The 15849-nt window shown below is 40.3% G+C and overlaps 1 protein-coding gene across 3 annotated transcripts in view; it reads left to right on the plus strand.

Annotated features, from left to right (window-relative positions):
* The first annotated feature begins 14053 nt into the window (after positions 1–14053).
* The window catches only part of RC3H1 (ring finger and CCCH-type domains 1), an 89416-nt gene continuing 87620 nt past the window's right edge, over positions 14054–15849 (plus strand). For 2 of the 3 annotated variants that reach the window (XM_082834649.1, XM_082834651.1), the window contains exon 1: positions 14054–14297. The gene's annotated coding sequence lies outside the window, so the exon portion shown is untranslated. The remainder of the gene's footprint in view (positions 14298–15849) is intronic. The other variant, XM_082834650.1, reaches the window with a different exon arrangement.

Genomic DNA, 15849 nt, shown 5'->3' on the forward strand with positions numbered 1-15849 from the left:
GAATAATCAAATAATTGTCACCATTTAGTGATTGTTTGGATGTAAGGAAGACCTAAATATTGAGGAGGTGCCTAGATTTATGGCATGGGCACATGACTGGATGGTGGCATAATTTACTGAGGTGAGAAACACTAGAATTGCAGGTTTGGAGCAGGAAGAAGATAAATGTAAGTAAGTCTGTTTTGAAATGCTGAGTTTGAGATGTCTACTAGACGTCTAAGTGAGATGTCAAGTAGCAGATAGATCTGGGATAATGATACAAATGTGCAAGCTGGTATTTGAAGTCATAGGAGTGGATGAGATTGGACAGGAAGAGGGAACAGAATAGAGAAGAACAGGGGGCCTAAAACTAAGCTTTGAAGAACATAATTTCCTCACAACACTCTATGATGAAAATTTGTAAACATAAGGAGTCACACTGTGAGCATCCATATACCTACCACCAAGATTCTACGATTAGCATTTTACTATATTTGCTTTATCCCATATCTATTTATCTGTCTGTTCTTCTATCCATCTATCAAGGCATCTTATTTTTTGATGCATTTCAAAGTAAGCTGTAGATATTTGTACCTCTCACTCCTAAACACTTCAGCATGCACATCAACTAGAGTTCAAAAGTTATTTAAGGTTCTTTTTTATTTTTATTTTTTTAAACATCTTTATTGGAGTATAATTGCTTTACAATGTGTTAGTTTCTGCTGTATAACAAAGTGAATCAGCTATATGCATACATATATCTCCATATCCCCTCTCTCTTGCATCTCTATCCCCACTCCTTATCCCACCCCTCTAGGTGGTCGCAAAGCACCGAGCTGATCTCCCGGTGCTATGCAGCTGCTTCCCACTAGCTATCTATTTTACATTTGGTAATGTATATATGACAATGCTACTCTCTCACTTCATCCCAGCTTACCCTTCCCCATCCCCGTGTCCTCAAGTCCATTCTCTACATCTGTGTCTTTATTCCTGTCCTGCCCCTAGGTTCTTCAGAACCATTTTTTTTTTTTTTAGATTCCATATATATGTGTTAGCATACAGTATTTGTTTTTCTCTTTCTGACTTACTTCATTCTGTATTACAGACTCTAGGTCCATCCCCCTCACTACAAATAACTCAATTTCGTTTCTTTCTATGGCTGAGTAATATTCCACTGTATACGTGTGCCACATCCTCTTTATCCATTCATCTTTTGATGGACACTTAGGTTGCTTCCATATCCTGGCTATTGTAAATAGTGCTGCAATGAATATTGTGGTACATGACTCTTTTTGAATTATGGTTTTCTCGGGGTATACGGCCAGTACTAGGATTGCTGGGTCATACGGTAGTTCTATTTTTAGTTTTTTAAGGATATGGTTCTTTTTTAAGTTGAAATTTACATATAATGAAATGTGCCAACCCTAAATGCACTATTTGCTGAATTTCAACAAATACATACTTGCCTATTTAATGCAAATTCCTATCAATATTTAGCCATTATGATTACCCTAGAAAATCCCCGCAAGTCCCTTTCCAGTCAGTCTCTATCCCCTCTTCCATAGAAGCAACCATAATTCTGATATTTTTCCACCAAAGATTGCCTTCTGGAACTTCATATAAATGGAATCATACAGTATATACTCTTTCTTGTATGTAAGGTTTCTTTTATTCAGCATATTATTTTTGAGATTCATTCCTGTTGTTGCATGTATGATTAGTTTGTTCCTTTTTCTTGATGAGTCTTATTTTATTGTATGGCTACACCATGGTTTGTTTAGCTTTTCTTCTATTGGTGGACACTTAAATGCTATTTCCAGTGTGATACCATCATGAATGAAGCTGCTATGAGCATTTCTGTATAAATCTTTGTGGACGTATGTTTTCACTTCTCTTGAGTAAATATCTAGAAGTGGAATTGCTCGTGAGTCAGAAGGTCGATAGATGGTTGCTCTGGTTTAGTTTAGTTTCGTTTTTGTTCTTTTGTGATAGAATCTTTATTTTACATGTTAGCATCATAGCACAAGAATCCATCCCAGGCATTGTCCTGATCTGAACCCCCACCCATTATATTTACACAAGTACTGTTCCATGATCATTTGTGTTAAATATATGTAAATATAGAAAACTCCTTCTGTATATCCAGCTAATCTAGAAGCAAAATGATGTTTATAGACTTGCAATCCTTCCCCTAATTGAAATTTGTTTCTGGATTAAATATGTCTGAATTCTTTTGAGGTCACATGACGAGGAAAATCCAATTTACAGTCTGCAAAAGCTACTCAAGGAGTCAAGAAACTCCCTTGCATGGACAGGATTTTTGGATCCTTCTATAATAGTATTTTTTAAATAATTTTTTAAATTATGAGAAAAAACACAAATTAATTTACCCCCATAACCATTTTTAAGTGTTCAGTTCAGTGGTGTTAACTATACTCACGTTGTTGTGTCACAGATCTCTAGAACTTTTTCATCTTGCAAAACTGAAACTCTATACCCGTTAAGCAACTCCCAACTTTCCCCTCTTCCCTCCCCTGCAACCACTACTCCACTCTATGTTTCCATGAATTTGACCTAATCTAGATACCATGGAACCATACAGTATTTGTCTTTTCATGACTGGTTTATTTCACTTCACATAATATCCTCAAGGTCCATCCATGTTGCAGCATGTGACAGGATTTTTCTTTCTTTCTTTCTTTCTTTTTTTAATTTACTTTTGGCTGCGTTGGGTCTTCGTTGCTGCACACCGGCTTTCTTAGTTGCGGCGAGTGGGGGCTATTCTTCATTGCGGTGCGCAGGCTTCTCATTGCGGTGGCTTCTCTTGTTGCAGAGCACGGGCTCTAGGCGCGGGCTTCAGTAGCTGTGGCACACAGGCTCAGAAGTTGTGGCTTGCAGGCTCTAGAGCGCAGGCTCAGTAGTTGTGGTGCACGGGCTTAGTTGCTCTGCGGCATGTGGGATCTTCCCGGACCAGGGATCAAACCCGTGTCCCCTGTATTGGCAGGCGGATTCTTAACCACTGTGCCACCAGGGAAGCCCTCCTTCTTTCTTAAGGCTAAATAATATTCCATCTGTGTATATACCACACTTCCTTTATCCAGTCATCAGTAGAGGAACATTGGACTACTTCTACCCCTTGTCTAATGTGAATAAGACTGCAATGATAAATAAATTTTTTTAAAAAGACTGCAGTGAACATGGGTGTGCAAATATCTCTTTGAGATCCTGCTTTCAATTCTTTTGAATATATACCCACAAGTGGGATGGCTAGATCATAGATGTTTTGTTTTTATAAGAAACTTCCAAACCTTTTTCCAAAGCATTTCACACTCTTACTAACAACACATGAAAAAACTAGTTGCTCCATATCCTTGCAAACTCTGTGGTCAGTCTTAGAACACCAACATTTAAATGTCTAATAAAATAGGTACACCGGGGCTTCCCTGGTGGCGCAGTGGTTGAGAGTCCGCCTGCCGATGCAGGGGACGCGGGTTTGTGCCCCGGTCCAGGAAGATCCCACATGCTGCCGAGTGGCTGGGCCCGTGAGACATGGCCGCTGAGCCTGCACGTTCGGAGCCCATGCTCCGCAAGGGGAGAGGCCACAGCAGTGACAGGCCAGCGTACCGCAAAAAAAAAAAAAGGTGGACCGACTAAAGGAGACTATGGAGTAGTAGAGAGATGGGAGAGAAACCAGGTGTGATTACATAAGAAGGCAAAGGAAGAGAAGGTTTAAGAAAGAGGGACTGATCAAGATCTTCTCATGTACTTTTGCTCTGCCTCAAATACATCTTCCACTCTATAATTAGTAATTTTTCAACAAGCAAATTTTATCATTTCCCTCCTTTGCCTTTCAGACCTCACATTGCTATTAAAATGGAGTTGCCAGGTTTTGCAAGCAGGATGTCCAGTTAAATTTAAATTTCATATAAATAACAGATAATTTTTTTAGTGTAAAGTATGTTCAGTGTAATATTTGGGACTTATGCTAAAATACTGTTTATCTGAAATATAAATTTAATTCAACATCCTGTATTTTATCTAGCAAATCTATCAAAATAAAGTTCAAAAACTCCTACTTTGGCCTCCAATGCCTACCTGCCTACCTCTGCAGCATCTTCTTTGCTAGACTGCTTCTGAATCTCTATACTTTCTCGTAGTCAAACAAGAAAATTCTACAAACTTTCTCACAGGCTTCTTCTGCCTCAGTGCACTTGCATATGCTGTTTTCTCTGGCAGAAACATTTTGCTTTCTCTCTTTGCCTAGCTAAATTCTATTCATGTAGCTTTCAACTTAACTGTCACTTTTGTTTTTCCCCTTGGCCACGAAGCGGCATGAAGGATCTTAGTTCCCCGACCAGAAAAAGAACCCATGCCCCCTGCAGTGGAAAGGCAGAGTCCTAATCACTGGACCAACAGGGAATTCCCTAACTGTCACTAGGACTTCTCTATTCATCTCAGGCTAGGTCAATTCTCATTGTTATATATGCCCTTTGGCCTTCCAGCTTGTGGTTATTTAATTATTTATATGTATTTTATCTTCCCTGCTAGGCCATAGGCCTCCAAGGAAGAGACTGCCTGTCTTGTTCATTGCTGTATCACCATAGCATAGTGACTGGCATAAAACAGGTTATCAAATATTTGTTGTGATTGCTTGTGATAAAGTGGATGCAAATTAATTTTGTTTTGTGACTTTTATATCAACAGTTGAGAACATTTGATGCTCAATTAGATGCTGCAGAAACGAGGTTACAAATCTCTGCAGAAAAGAACCACAAATGAACACTTCAAGTACAGGAGTTGAAATACTTTTGCAAAAAATTTAAAAATAATTCTTTTTCCATGTAATTTTACCAAAGAGGAAATGCTTGATTAGGAAGATGTCTGTTAGCAAAAGGAATTCAAGAAAAAACAAAAAGCACTTTGCATTTGTCATAATTTTTAGCTAAGAGAGATATTTATATGGAGGCTTTCCCCTTCAGAAATCTGTGAAATATTAGTTTTTAATGTAGACACTAAACATTCTTGGCAGAATGAGAAAAAAAATCAAATTGAAAGCTTGAGAGGAGTGCTGATTATTTGAGTATAATCAATGAACTGAGTAACAGAAGGAAACGTAACTTAATATACCTTCACTTCAGTTTAAGTGAAATGGATACAGATGTACTCTTAAGTTTTGAGACTGTAATGACTAGAGTCATGAAATCAGGGCCCAAAGAAAGAAAAAACATGGATAACTCCATTAAACTGAGTAAAGGTCAACTATATGAGAAATGAGAAAATGGATTATTTCTGCAAACCCTTGATTTCTGTACCCTTCCTCTTGTATGTTAAACTATCTCAGTGGCTAACTTAAGCAGAAAGGGAATTTTCTGGAAGAACACTGAGTGGCTCATAGTTTTGATTGTAAGGAAGGGAATTGAGGGAAGATAGATGGCCAGAACCAGAGCTAAAGTCAATCCTGAAATGGCCTGGTAAGGGTACTACTGCCATGACCAGTAGATGCTGGACATAACCCCAGGGATTGCTGCCATTGTCCCATCAGATTCTGGGTATCACAGGTGTGAGTGTGATGAATTCTACTTACTTCTGTGTAACTCAGTCCAGATTCAAAGTTCCAAGTAAGAGCATCCAGTCTACCAAGCTTAGATCATTTTCCCTCACCCTAGGATTGCTGTGGGGCAGAGGTGGGAGGAGGTGGTGGGTGGAGGGCAGAAGACAAATATCTGGACTTTCTGGCCTGTAGTGGGAGAAAAGATTCTGCCACCCACAAAAATTCCCAAATGGAAAATTCCCAAACAGTGTAAGGAGGGGAGGGTAAGATGATGAGCAGCCACAAAATTATAAATATCCATTATATATGTCTATCTTTCAGGGGTATGAGGAGATATAAGAGAATCTTGCTCTATCTGACAGCTACTATGGTGTCATTTCTACAATTGTAGGCAGTAGGTTACTAAATCACCAATAACTTGATTTAAACATATCCATATATACATGTACACACAAGCATACAAATTGATCGACTGACTTTTTTTTCTAAGTTTACTATTCATATAGAGAAAGGGAAAGCTTTTTCTTTTTTCCAGGTCAAATAAAGGGAATATATCATAGCCCCTAACCTCAGAGGATAAATTTGACAATAATGTATTTTGATGAAATTACATTGAGAGAAGGCAAATTCAGCCATGTGGAGAGTCATGAGGTCCCATTTAAAGGACTCCTTTAAAAGATGCTCCCTGATCAGCTCGGTGCTTTGTGACCACCTAGAGGGGTGGGATAGGGATGGTGGGAGGGAGGGAGACACAAGAGGGAAGAGATATGGGGACATATGTATATGTATAACTGATTCACTTTGTTATAAAGCAGAAACTAACACACCATTGTAAAGCAATTATACTCCAATAAAGATGTTTAAAAAAAATGTGTTAAAAGGGTAGATCTCATATGAAATGTCCTTAACACAAAAACAAAAATCAAAAAAACAAAAGAGCCTAAGGAAATATGTGGTGGTATGTCTATTACCTTGATTGTGGTGATAGCCTCATGGGTGTACGCATATGTGCAACCTCATCAAATTGTATACATTAAATATGTGCAGTTTTTTAATATACCAATGATACCTCAGTTAAGCTGTTTATAATTAATTAATTAATTAAAGTTATGCTTAAAACTATTCCAAGATTTCTGAAGGACAATTAGGCACTATTATAAAATCTTCAAATATATGCATAACTATTATCTAACAATTCCACTTCTACAAATTTATCCTAAAAATGAAACATATGTTGAAAGATTTAGCAAACTTTTAGTTGTGAATAATTTCAGTGGTGTGATATATCTCAAATAAAAATGGAAATAAAGTCTCAACAACAGTGGAAAAAAACAAACAAAAAAAGATGTTCCCTTATACAGCTTCTTGCTGAAAAGGAAGATCTAATCTGGGGCATTGCTCTCCTCTTCACATTGGTTCCTGAATGAGCCCTTGTGCTCCTTTGATTTTATCTGATATTTGTAAGTCAAAAGCATTAGGAAAATCTGCCCTCCTCTGAACTCAGTTTCCCATTTAGTCTTGTAGAGTCATCTGTATACATGACAATTACTCACACGGGATTACTTATAAATATTATGTCAGTGCTGTTGTTGTTTTAGATTACTAATTCCTTGGAAAGGCAGGAGCTCTGTCTGTTTAATTAATTGCGTTTAACACCAAACATTGGTCATTACATGTAAGGTTTTTAAAGCTGCTGTTGGACATTACAATAATAAAAGACTTTCGCTGGCTATAGCAAATCAAATCTCTCTTCACATAAGACAGGTCTGACAAACAACAGTGTGGGGGCCAAAAAGAGCCCACCACCATCTCTTTATCTCTGTTCCTGTAAATAAAGTTGTATTGGAACACAGTCATGCTCGTTAGTTTACATACTGTCTATATCTGATCTCGTGCTATAATGACAGAGTTGAGTAGTTGTGACAGACTGAAAAGACTGTAAAGCCTAAAATATTTACTATCTGGCCATTTACCAAAAAACCTTGCTGACCATGGATCTACTTCAGTGGTTCTCACCTCATATAACAGGATGGGATCCTCTGTAAAATCCCAAAAAAGAAAAAAATCCCTGGCCCCACACCAACACCCCAAAAGGGGTCAAAAGGTCTATGGTGGGACTTCCTTGGTGGCGCAGTGGTTAAGAATCTGCCTGCCAATGCAGGCGACACGGGTTCGGTCTCTGGTTCGGGAAGATCCCACATGCCGCGGAACAACTAAGCCCGTGCACCACAACTGCTGAGCCTGCGCTCTAGAGCCCGCGAGCCACAAGTACTGAAGTCTGCACGCCTAGAGACCGTGCTCCACGACAAGAGAAGCCACCGCAATGAATAGCCCCCGCTCGCCGCAACTAGAGAAAGCCTGTGCACAGCAACGAAGACCCAACGCAGCCAAAAATAAATAAATAAATTTCTTAAAAAAAACAAAATGTCTATGGTCAGAGCTGGAGATAGACAGCTTTTAAAAGTTCACACAAAATTGAGAATCATCAGCCTAATGCAATACACAGTACCTAGTATAATTTTAATAATTTTCATTCATTGGCTATTAGATGTCAGGCATTGCCCTAGATGCTCTACATGTATTTTCTCATTTATCTCCATAAAAACCGTCTTAGATACATTTTACAATCCTTATTTTATAGTAAAGGAAATGGAAGTATTCTAAGGTTAACTTGTACAAGCTAACACAGCCAGTAAGTGGAACAAGAGTTTGCACTAGGTTTTTCTACCTATCCAAGATTGACAACAGAAGAAAAATATCCAGGTGGAAAGAGACTCTGACTCTTATCCCCTGAGATGTGCTTTTTCTCTGGGAGAGCTGTAGGTATTTCCCATTACTGATGCTACACTGACCTGCATAAGAATGAGTGGCTGGGGACTTCCCTGGCGGTCCAGTGGTTAAGACTTCGCCTTCCAATGCAGGGGGTGAGTGTTCAATCCCTGGTTGGGGAGCTAGGATCTCGCCAAAAAGCCAAAACATAAAATAGAAGCAATATTGTAACAAATTCAATAAAGACTTTAAAAATGGTCCACATTAAAAAAAAAAAAAAAAGAATGATTGGCCTAAGTATGGCTGCAGAACTCTCCCGTTGATAGAAGGTAGCACAGCTGAGAAAAGACTGGAACATTCAAATAAGATGTTATTCAAACCTAGAGGGTAACAAAAGGGAAATAAACTCATGGAGTAACATGAAGCTAAGTATTCATCTTCAATGAGGAGCGCACCATAGGAACATCTTTCTTTCTAGTTCGTGACCTGCCTCCAATTTGTAGAGCTCATCTTTAATCCCTAACCTCTTGGAACATCGTAAAGAACTCTGAAGACTTCCCCACGTCCAGATTCTAGAAATTAAGGCATAGAGCAAAAGGAAGTTTCCTTTCCATCTTGCCTAAAGCACAACTGTCAAATTCTGGTTTCCTGAACGATTTATACACCAATGTTCAACTTTTTCTTAACTGGTTACTCATGACATGACAAATCTAATAATTTCTAAGAAATATTGAACGTCCATTTTTGCTAGATGATATCATTTGGTTACAATATGTATTTGACCTCAGTGTATCTATAATTGCTTATTTAGGCAGAGCTCTAAATGATCTTCAAATCATTAACCCTATAAACAAAGTTTAATCCTTTCATACTAATCTTGGGTCTGTTCAAGTTCTGGTACTTGTTTTCTGCTAATTCTCATTGTGATGTGACTCAGATAATTTTGATAATCAGTTTTTTAAAAAAATTCTAGTATCCTATTTATTGTTGCTAATTTACACCCCCAAAAGCATTGATATTTTATGATGCAAGGAGTAATCAGAAAAAGAAAAGCTTCAGATTTCATTGGGTAGATTTAAAATTGTACCCTCATAAGGGTGCCTTTTATTCATAAGTATGATACTCTAAAAATGAGCGCTTATTATTGTTATGGGCTGAATTGCGTCCATTCATCCTACACGCTCCCACCACCAAAGTCATATGTTATAGTCCTAACCCCCAGTACCTCAGAATGTGACTGGATTTGGAGATAGGGCCTTTAAGGAGATAATTAAGGTAAAATAAGGTCATATGGGTAGGGCTTAATCCAACATGCCTGGTGTCTCTATAAGAAGCGATTAGTACACAGACACAGTGAAGACCATGTGAAGACAGAAGGAGAAGATGGCCATCGACGAGACAAAAAGAGAGGTCTTGGAAGAAACCAAGCCTGTCTACTCTTTGATTTTGGACTTCTAGCCTCCAGAATTTTGAGAAAATTTCTGATGTTTAAGTTATCCAGTCTGTGGTATTTGTTACAACAGCCCTAACAAACTAATACAATAATGAAAACCAACAATATTCCAGTGAGTTTTGCCCAAGTGAAAAGTGGAGCTGCTTTCTCCTATGACACTGTTTAAAGTAATGCCTAGAATGCCCCTCTCTGCTGAAAGTTGTCTGATGTCTCTTTCATAAAGGGGTGCTGTTTACTATCACCCTGGAATACGTCTCAGGAGATCGGTTAAAATTCAGATATTCTCAATTCATAGAAGGTAGGCCAGTTCAAAAGCAATTTCAGGCAGGACTCGGAAACATTTTCTTTAGCTCTTTTAGAATCAAGTCTACAGGGACCTAGTTCCAGAAATCCCAGAACTAACTTGGGCTACATCTGCCATGATCACTTTGGATTGTTTCCCTGAATCTAAGGCAGTCCCTTAGGTTTAGTTTGCAGTTACTGACTTGGGCCTGTTTTGGGACTGGACTCTAAAGATTAAAGGTAGGTCAGAAACTATTGACTTCCTCATATTTCCTTGGGACATCTTTATTTCTTACTCTACAGATTTATCTTAATGAACACTGGTAAGAAGAGTGTAGACTGGGGGAGAAAGTAGATTATGGAGAATCTATGTATAGGAAAAAAGGAGGGTGGGAAGGGGAGGACTAAATTGGCCTCCCACACTTACTTTACCTAAAGCAATTGAGAAAATCCAAATGACTCAGCTCCAGTACCCCCTATTTTGTGCATGTGTTCCTGTTTGAGGATGTCATTCCCTCCCCATATATAAATGATTTACACTGGAGAAGTCTCAGGTCCTAGCTGTACTTTAATAGAGTTAATCCAAACTCTATTCTCATATCCTCCAATTAGCCCTGTATTAAAAGCTGATTGTACTTGTATGCCTCCGGGTACAGATCTAATACATTGTATTGACATCTGTTAAAAGGTATGTTCTATGATATTAGAATAAAGATTCCTACTAGCTTTTCCTTTTAACTTTCATAGAACTTTATACTTTTTAATGCAATAATCACCAAGCTATTTTATACTCTAGTAGTTGACATGTACTTCTCATTGTATTCCTTGTACTAGATTGTTAACATTTCTTCAAGGCAGGGACACATGACTCATTCTTTTTGAATTTTTTCCTCCTATTCCACTCCTTCCCACTCTCTGACCCCCTCCTCAATAACCTGGCGTTTATCTATAACAAAGAGCTGTGCAGATACATGATCTAACTTTTCTTAGTCTCTGTTCCAGCTGTCGCGGTAAGTGGGTTGGTATCTTAGGTCTTTTCTAGTCCTATACGACAACTAATGCTTTAGGTTGATAATTACACATTCCAGAGCAATTTTACAGCATGTGGTAACTTAAAAAATCACTTAGCATAAACGAAAAAGCATAGGCTATTCTAAATAAATAAATAATCAAAGGAAGAACATTATAGTACAGGTATATCAGAAAATACATTTAAAAGATTCATAAGGCCTTATTAGCATTAATTTTTTTTTAGAGTTCATGCTAAGAGCAAAACTGTATTTGGTTACTTGTCATCCTTAATTGACTGATCAAGAAACTAAAGACTGGGCTTCCCTGGTGGCGCAGCGGTTGATAGTCCGCCTGCCGATGCAGGGGACACAGGTTCGTGCCCCGGTCCGGGAAGATCCCACATGCCGCGGAGCGGCTGGGCCCGTGAGCCATGGCCGCTGAGCCTGTGCGTCCGGAGCCTGTGCTCCGCAACGGGAGTAGGCCACAACAGTGAGAGGCCCGCATACCGCAAGAAACAAAAACAAAAACAAAAATACATCTTTAAGTAGAAAAAAAAAAAAAAAAAGAAACTAAAGACTATAATGACATACCTAAAATGGATTTTTAAAAAACATTTGAGTACTTACTATGTGCCATGTGCTGTTCTAAATCCTTTACATGAAATGATGCATTTAATTTTCATAGTATATCAGTGGTGGAGGCCGAGGCAGAGTCTAAATTTCTAGAACTAGATAATAAAATATAAAATAAAACCAAATTGTTTAAATTGTGTTAAAGCTACAAAATAGTGATTTCTAAGCACAAATGACTATGAGACATTTAAGCTGTTTGTCTTTAGTAATTCATTCTTAGTTAGCTTAGCTTAAGGTACTTCTCAGGCACTATTTTGCTGTATTAATACAAATTTCACTGGATGAAAACAAATTATACAATTTTAAGAGTTTAGAAGCTAAATATAATTTAAATTTTAACATAATTATTTAATATTCATATTAACTCTCAACATCCTAAAAACTGTCACTATTATTTAACAATAACATAGCAAAAATTTTAAACAGTAAAATCAGGAAAAAAGAGCTTAATTCACCACCTAAAATTTTTACAGAGTTAATTTGGGAATAAAACCCAGAATATCTTTTTTTTTCACTGAATAACCATATTATCTTTCTTCTAAATAGACTAAGTCTCAAGGGATAAATTACTCACTGTAACTTATATGTCTACCTTATCTGGGGAGTTCAAAGCATAGAAATGACTTTTTGTAGATTAGTTTTTATTGCAAACACTTAAGTGTTTTCTTCAGAGCTGCTCTTCTCCTTTTTTTGCCAAATTTTTGTTTAATTATACCATTAAAATGAATTTTGGGAAGACCCTCCATTTTAAACTTATTTTTAACTGAAATATTTATGAAATAAAAACAAATTTAACTTAAAAATCATATTTTTTTAAGGGAACATTGAAGGGGGTCTACCTGTTGAGGTGTAACTATTAATAGTTCAAAGAAATTATATTATCTAGGTTGATTCTATTGAAAGTTGCCTCACCTAAACAGGGAAGTTGGCATGTTTGCCTAGCAACAGCCGCTAAAACCTTCTGTTGTGGAAGGTTCCCTAGGAGTGAGAAGGGAGGAGGAGGAAAAACTGGAGGAACAGATTAATCTGTTTTTTTCCCAGCAGGGGACTGAGGCCTGGCTGACGGATAGCCTTTAGATTAGCACACACTAACCTAATCCCTCCATGGTAGCTAGAAATTTGCTCTTTGTAGGACTGGGGTTACTATTTAGCGGGTTGAAGAAATGGTTACAGATTTAGCCCACTTCAAAGGAGTAAATTCCAATCAGCAGAAAGACATCAATAGGTCTTCTAAAAGAAGCTGAAATCTGAGTAGCAGGAGGGTGTTAGTAACTAAAAAGAACTCTTCCCTGCTTAGAGTTTAGGAAGGTGTGTGATATATTATTTACAAATAATATAAGAACACTAGCTGTTACAGTAATTGAATTTATCACCTTAAAAGCAGAAGCTTCTCTAAATATAGTACTTCTCTTGGTATTGGGGATGTATGCAATGAAGAAAGGACAGGAAAGCAAAATCTCTGCTCACTTGGCCAGACCTGAAGAAAAAACAAAAAAAAAAGCAGGGGGAGGGTGATAATGAACAAGAGTATTAGCTGGGTGCTTACTTGAGGACCATCTCTCTCCTCTATTCTAAACGATTTATTTTGAAATTAGGACTGTATGGTATGAAAAGAATTCCATTTCTCTCCTTTCTTAAAAGCAAGGGTTTGGCTAAACTGAATTGTCTTGAAAGGGGACTCCCATTTTACCCAAAATGAAAATGGCTTCTTTTCCATAATGGAGAAGAAACTTCAAATAATCATAAGGTTAGCTTTAGATCCAATAACTCTTCTAAGGGCTGAATCTTTTTCTGTCCTGCCCCAGACAGCTCTTAATTGGTCACATAGGCCTGGAGAGACGTTTTGGGGCAGTGAGTGTCCAGGCCTTTGGGCTGTTTACCCCTGCTGGGAGGCTGAACTCTTTGGGGGAGTCTGTGAGGGAAATGACTAGGGCAAAGCTGGTGTGATCAAGAACCAGGATAAAACAGGATAAGAACAAATTCTTCTGGGGTGGAGGAGGAGAGATGTGAAAAAGAAACAAGAGCAGAGGGACGAGGCTAAGAGAAAGCCAAGGGGGAGAGGTAAGCGCGGGATTGGATGGAAACGTCAGAAATTTTCCAATTCACCATCTGGCCACTTGCCCGCTGGGCGCCGAGGCGCTGGTGGACCAGTTCTTCTGCTCAGGGGGTGGTGCGCTCCGGGTCCAGGCGGTAAGCGACACCACCCTCCCTCCCGGGCGTTGGTGGCCGGTGACTCAGAGCTTTGCTCCCGCGCCCGCCCCGCCCGTCTGCTTGCCCCGCCCCTGGAAGGAGGGGCCTCACTCTGGTCTCCGCCCCAGTCTCTGGGGCGGGCCGGAGCCCGAGGAAGAGGAAGGGGACGAAGACAACGAGCGACGGGGTGGAGGAGGAGGAGGAGGAGGAAGAGGAGGCAGACCAACAAGATGGCCCCTGCTGCAGGAGCAGCCTCAGCAGCAGGTGGGAGGCCGGAGGCGGCGCTGGCGGTGGCAGCGGCGGCCGTTGTCCGGCGGCCTGGGACAGAGTCAGAGTCGACGGTGGCATTGGCGGCGGCGGTGGCTGCCGCGGCGGTGGCGACGGCCGCGGGGACTCGGAGCTGAGAGGAGCTGCTGCTCGGACCAGCGCGGTGAGCGAGCGGCAGGCGGCGGCGGCGGCAGCGGCAGCGGCGTGGGGAGCCGGGCGGCTGCGGCCCGGCCTCCGTCGGAAACAATAGGCAGCCGCGGCGGGGCAGGGGCTGTCCTCGGCCGCCCTCGGCTCCTCGGCCGTAGCGTCCGCCCGCCCGGCCTCAGGCCCCGCCGGCGGCCGAGGGGCTTGTCAGTGCCCGGCGTCCTTTAGGCCTCGGGCCTCCGCGTGCCGCCTGGAGGGCCTGCCGGGGTGGGTAGGCCGTGGGGAGGTGCAGACGCCGCCCTGGTCGAGGGGAGGGCGAGGGAGGCTTCGGCCAGAGGGAGGGGGCCACAGGGCTGCCCAGCCCCGCTGTTCGTCCGAGGACCTTGGCGGGAGCAGAGTGCGTTCGGGAAATGCTTTTTGGACCCCCAGTCTGTGGGGGTGGGGGAAGTGAGGGCGTCTGTAAACAGGCGCCGCCTGCACCTCAAGGCTGCTCCCTCCCCCTCCCCCTTAAGCACTCCCGTTCTTCGGCCAAGTGGGTTTTACGATGTCTGTTTCCCTGGAGCTACTGCAGATCGAGCCCGATAGTCTTTTTTTTCTTCCTGGCGGCGCTAGGGAGGTTGTGTTTGCAGGTGTTTTTCAAAAAAATTTAAGTGCAGCAACACCAACAATTCTGCCAGGTAAAATGTGATTATCAAGGGATGGAGAGAGATAGAGGGCTGAAGGATGTTCCTCTTTAAACATTTCTAGGCATCAGTTCTCTCTAAACATCAGTTTTGCCCACGTCCCGGTGAGAGTGGAACTAGGGCTCTTTTGGAACAGTAGATAATGTAACTCTTGACATCCCAGAATAGTCCCTGAAACTGGAAACAAAGCCGCTTGCTGGCAACGCGAAGACAAATTGTAATGTTTGAATAGAACTTTTTTCTTCAAAGGAACCGTTGTGAATTATTAATGTGCCGCATAAGAAACAATGTTAACTAGCATAAAATGGACCTAATGAAGCATTTTTTCAGGAGACAGAAGAGCTTCGTCTCCAGGCTAGAACTTCTTGTCCTTTTTTATAATTTTCAGAACTAGGAACAACTGTTCTGTATTGAATGTTTAGGCTGAAAAAGAGACAGCTCCTTATTATAGTTGCCCTGCATAGTGATTTCTGAAACTTCAACAGTTAACTACTATTTCTCCTAAACTTAATTTCTCAAAACATCTACCATGTACCTTTCCAAGTGAAGGGGAAAATTATCCAAGTTATTTCTATGTCAGTTTCTATACGTATGGAGAATTTATATTAAAATTGTTTGGATGTCTCCAAAAGACTGCTTTCCACTGTTTAATATTAAATTGCGTGGTTCATTTAGTTTGTGTTCTTAAAAGGACCTGTGCTGGGCAGATAAAATGCCAGTTAATATCTTTCACCCATTTTTAAGGTGAATTTCTAATTAGAATTGTCCGTATCTGTTGTAATTCAGAGCGTTTTAAGGTTATATGAAGTTTAATGGGAGGCACTGGGCCTTGGTTCTTCCACAAAAGTTGACAGTAAGTAGACTAGAAATTGGATAAACGTGGAGGTT

Source organism: Leucopleurus acutus (genome assembly GCF_964270905.1).
Source record: "Leucopleurus acutus genome assembly, chromosome: 2".
Lineage (NCBI taxonomy): Eukaryota > Metazoa > Chordata > Mammalia > Artiodactyla > Delphinidae > Leucopleurus > Leucopleurus acutus.